General features: G+C 40.4%; 1 non-coding gene across 1 annotated transcript; it reads right to left on the reverse strand.

Moving 5' to 3' along the window:
* Positions 1-4,971: 4,971 nt before the first annotated feature.
* Positions 4,972-5,044, reverse strand: TRNAF-GAA (transfer RNA phenylalanine (anticodon GAA)). The gene has a single exon. It is a non-coding gene; the product is annotated as a tRNA-Phe (tRNA).
* Between the last annotated feature and the right edge of the window lie 409 nt (positions 5,045-5,453).

Here is a 5,453-nt window from a genome sequence, read left to right on the forward strand (position 1 = left end):
AGGATTAGAAGTTCATCGTTGTCTTGGGAAAGGGGAATACCTATCCTGTTTTGGTAGAGAGCCTCTATCAAGTAGGCAAGAATAACTATTTAGTGAGAGGCTAATATACAGGAGGAGAGCAACCTCCTGTGATACTGACTCCCCCCAGACTTCTACCCTCCTGTAGTATGGCAGTACACGGGAGGGTAGATAGATCTTTTCTCTTTTGTTTAACGACGACTGAAATAGAGCGAGCTCTTGAATAATGGGATGGCGTGAAACCCTTTGTAGATAAGAATCTTTTGTTTAACAACAACTGAAATAGAGCGAGCTCTTGAATAATGGGATGGCGTGAAACCCTTTGTAGATAAGAATATTTTTCAAACTCATCTAAATCCATACAGAAATCCATCACTTGTTCTTGTATGGCTCCCGCCACTATAAGACTAGTGCCATTTAAACTGGCATAAAGGAGAGTTTTTAGCAGTCTTTTAGGGATATCCTCTCCCCATTTGGACATAATAAAGGACCAAAAGTGCCCATTTGGTAGGCCTCAAATGTATTGGGAGTTAAACCTCTCCCTATGAGACCCATATATATCCTTGTGTGACAAGCCACCATATCTAATTCCTCAATAACTAGATGCTGCAGAAGGACTCTCTCTTGTAGTAGCTCCTTGAGAACCTTCTTACACTCCCAATTTTGACAAGAGATAGTGCTAGATCCGTCCACTTCATGGGGAATTAGCCTTGGATAACTTGTTAATTGAGTGTAAGAGGTGGCAAATAGTCTCTTAATGGGGCATCGATGGTTAAAATAGGTGCTACCCTGCCTCCTAAATAGCCTAAATAGCATATAAACAATGTCCACTATTGGGGATGCAACCCTATTTATTAGGTTGAAAAGGCCTTGAATTTGCATTTGATATAGCTTTATTTGTTCGATAGATTGCTCTAAGACTGGAGCTAGAGGGTAGTTTACCCCCTCCATGGTGGTTGAGAGACACAACGTAGATGGTAGTTGAATGCTCACGGTATGCCCCTTTGCCATGGACTTGTATACCTTCTCTACCTCCTCTATGATAGAGGGATCCCCTTGTGCTATGATTTTGGCTTCCTCCACTATACGTTCTGTGGTCCAATCCTCCTGTTGGTCTACCAACACATTCTTTAACCATGGATAATTTGATAGAAATTCTTCGATTTTGTGGGCTTTTGGCCCTATCAAAAATCCCACTTTTTCTTCAATTAGAAAGGAAAGGCTCCCTCTATCCCTTTTTTTCTTAATAATCCTATAGTCCTTTGCCCTACTTGTTCTTTCCTCTAGCCCTAGTAGCCTATTGTCCTACTCTTTCGACCCTCCTTTTTGGTCCCCTTCAAAGGGATTGCTTATTGTCATTTGATTTTTTTTGTATAGAGAGTCCCGTCGGATATCTTAAGGTCGTCATAGTCATCATGGTTGTCATTGTTGTCCTGGTCGTCATTGTCATCCTTTCTACCCTCCCCTAATGGTAATTCATCAAAGAACCCTTCCTAGGGCTCCATGTCCATCGAATACTTCACAGTGTCCAATCGCATGCTTCTTTTGATAGGTTCCCCCTCTTCTAGACTGATGCCTTTTACCATTCTTCCATTCATCTTCTTTTTTATGATGATATCCTTATATCCCAGGGATCTTAGAGAGCCGCTGAGCACTTCTCCAAATGAAAGGTAAATGACCGGCTCATCCCACGGGCTCAATCCCGTTTGACTCTATGTACTTTATATACAAATTGTACAACTCTAGGTATGGGTATCTTCATGGGCCCCATTGGTATTTCACTAAGGGGGTGATACTTTACGTTGCTAAACAACCACTTCAGCACACCCGATACATCTCTCCCCCCTCCACTTAGTTCATTAATGGCTTCTACACTCTGGCCTATTTGAGACCATTTGGCAGGCATATCAAGTGCCCTGTTAACCAGCCCACTCACGTCCTTTTTTAGTTTTGTAAGTAAATAGGGGTCTCTTCATATAGCCGCCTTGGGCGTAAGTAGGTATATTATGTGCCATCTAAAGCCGCTGGTTCGGTGCTGAGCCATCCATATAGTGTTGGATGTAACCAGCAGTAATGCTGTCACGAGTGCAACATAAATACACCTGTTTTTAATTTCCACTACAAGCTTATTGCCCGATATCATCTTCTTGATAATGGAACACTGCGCATTGTTTACAAAGCAAATCTCATAAGGCCAAGTTTAAAAATGGGTAATTATTTTTTGGATCCATACAAGGTGCAACCTATAATTGTGATTCCTTGCAACATGACTATGGAAGAATGTGGGAATAAACTATAGATTGTGTTCAAATTAGATGAAAATGAAGTTGTCAAAGGAAAGAAGCTTGATGGATAGAGCCACAACAAACACAATCCAAGGACCTTTAGTTTGCCCAATAGAATAGAATATATGGTGGCTTAATTTATTGGATGTCCCAAAGGAAACATTTGCAGTGCTAAAATGATTCTTCATGTATCAAACTATCACAATGATTATTGATTGCTAGAAATAGAGTGTGAGTCTCTTACTTGAAGAATTTGGTGAAAATTTTATGGAATGGTATCTACAAACAATTTGAAGACTTAAAGGTATACTAGCATTCATTGTGCAAGTGTAAGGAATGCTATGTTGCTTTATGAGGGAAGGAAAGTTGTGCTACCGTGGCAACTTTCCTTCCCTCACTTCTTCTCCATAAATTGTTCTCTCTCTCTCTTTCTCTCATAAGGAGTATCTATATTAATCACAAAAAGTGCAACTCTCTCTCTCTCTCTCTAAATTTGTATATTCTCTCTAAATTTTTATAGTTATTGAATCATAAGATATTGTCTATTGTTGCAATCATGGCAACTCTTGATTGTGTTTTGGTAGCTAGAGTAAGCCTTCATTGATAATTGACACTCTGTGTAACCAAGCCACCCATTTGCATTGTCGCAAAGATAGTTAGAAACCTTGTGACACTAGAGAAAGTAGGAGTGATATTAAGAAGATGATGAATCATGTGTATAGCTCTATCTAGCCACAAGTTAATGTGCTTCAAATTGTGAGGAGTTACTTGGAAAAGCTTTATCCTATTGAACAAGAGAGCACATTTAGCATCTACTTGAATGTGTAGGTCATTCTCTCCTATAATCATTTTCCACTACTAGGAGATAGCTCAAATGCGTATAATGAACACAAATTAAAGAGAGCCCAATAGAGGTAAAGAGGATGGGGTGACTAAAAAAGCTCAATGGAGGTAGAGAGAATAGGCTCAAAGAGGAGGATGTAATGAAAAAGAGGCTAAGAAAGAAGTTGAAGTAAATTTTCAACTCAAAAGGAATCAAAGAAAATCCCTTGTGAATAATATACAAAAAGCAAAATGAAATTCAAAAAATTGAGAGAGGATTTGCGTATCTTGCTAACTTCTCTCCGTTTTTCTTGATTTAAAGAGTGGAAAGAGAGGCCTAAAGAAGGGCCCATAAGGGAGTTTTCTTTTTCCTATGCAAAAGTCTAAAGCTCCACAAATGGGCTTTCCTACAAAAGATGTTAATCATTGCAATCCTACAAATTGACCATTTATGCTAAAAATGGAGAGAGAAGATGAATCTTTTACTAGTCTTCTCTTAGGTCTCCTCAATTCAAGGAGTAGAATGAGAGGCCTAAAGGGCCCAACAAAGAGGTTTTTTTTTTCCCTGATGCAAAAGTCTAAATTTCCAATAATGGGCTCCACTATAAGAGATTCTAACAAGTGTAATCTAGCAAATTAACCATTTACATGGATTACAACAAATTCCAATGGTATAACTACACCATATTGCAAAGCTTTTTGTAAAAGAGCTTATAGATCCAAAGTTTACACCTAAGTGGTTGAAGGGAGGCCAAAACTTTTTGCTTTAGTTGAACCACAGTTAGCTCAAATCTACCCCTCCTTTGCAGGTCAAAGACAAGCACATTCCTTTTATACCAGATGTACCTCATTACAAACGCCAATAACAAGACTAATCACTAGTTGGCTTCATCAAGAGTCCCTTGATCAGTGAAGAATGCCACTGTGTTTCCAAATTGATATTGTAAATTGGAGCCTCTAAGCCATCTTCTGATCGCTTTCCAAAATGAAGACACCTCTCTACAATCCCAAAACAAATGCTTTTCGCACTCCTCTACCCTGTTGCATAGCGGACACATAGGGGAGACTCTACTCCATCTAGCTAGACGAGACCTTAAGGGCAGCTTCTTAATCATTACCCTCCACCACATAACATTAATCTTGAAGGATGGAGTAGCCTTCCAAATTCTCCTTGCTCTTTTGTAGCATGTAGGAACTCTAGCCATGGGGTATTGCTTGGCCCATCTATCCTTAATCGTTGTTAGGGTGCCCCAAGAGGCAGCCTTGTAATCCCTAGTTTTTTTGCATTTCCATAGAGATTTGCCCTCTGGGCTGACTATGTCTTTTAGAATGGAACCAATGTATTAACAAAGGCTGTAGGCCAAGGATTTTTCATTGAGGCCAAGAATTTTTCATTGATTGGAAGGTGGCTGCCAAAACATTTGCTTCCTCTTTTGTCGGTTGAATCTGGGTGATTAGTTGCTCTAGTGGCCTCAACGTCTTGTTCTGGGCATCCCACACGTCTGCCGAAGTGTTGAGCCCCTTCTTGTTCATGGCTTTAGCTACAGTTGGTTGCTTGTGAATTGGGCATCTTTAGGATCGTACGCGTATGGTGAGAGCCATATGCACCTACCGAGAGCTCTGTGTCCCCCTTCATTCCTCCCCTTTGCAAGGCCAGTAACAAAATGTGGGTGACGATGAAGATATATGATGAGGGCCTTCGTGGTGTTGCAATCTTTGAATGAGCGAGCGCTGCAATCAGTTTCGACATTGTTTTCTCATAGATTGACTGCACTGGGTTTACAATTCCATCACATTCTAGAAAGGGTGATGTGGGATGCAGTGGTTCAAAATAGCCACTCCAGGTTGCGGTGAGCGTGGATCGAACACGCGGCCTTCAGATCTTCAGTCTGACGCTCTCCCAACTGAGCTATCCCCGCCGAATGGTGGTAGTGGTGCTGTGCAAATTTTAGACATTTATTATATTGCAATGATGCTCCACCTCTTTAAATTCCCACATTTGTTGTTTTCCTTAAATTTTTGTGGCATAGTGCGTACGCTGAAGTAGCGGGAGAAACCAATTTATCTAGTTTGGAATACTTATCATTGCTTGATGAATGTGTATGGATGCTTGACTCTTGGGATTCATGAGAGTCAGAATGAGCTTTTCAACCACTTGAATATGCTTGCTCAAAATGCCAAAAGCTAATACAATACAAACACACACAATGTGCGTGTGTGGCATATAAATTCCTCGAGACATGTTACTCATGACATCCTCAAGTGTTAATTTGAAGGCACCTTCACCCTCCCACATCTACCACATTTACTACTTGTACAAATTGCATC

This window comes from Lygodium microphyllum, chromosome 30 (assembly GCF_053477565.2).
Source record: "Lygodium microphyllum isolate KBCC chromosome 30, Lygodium_microphyllum_v1.1.10, whole genome shotgun sequence".
NCBI classification, from domain to species: domain Eukaryota; kingdom Viridiplantae; phylum Streptophyta; class Polypodiopsida; order Schizaeales; family Lygodiaceae; genus Lygodium; species Lygodium microphyllum.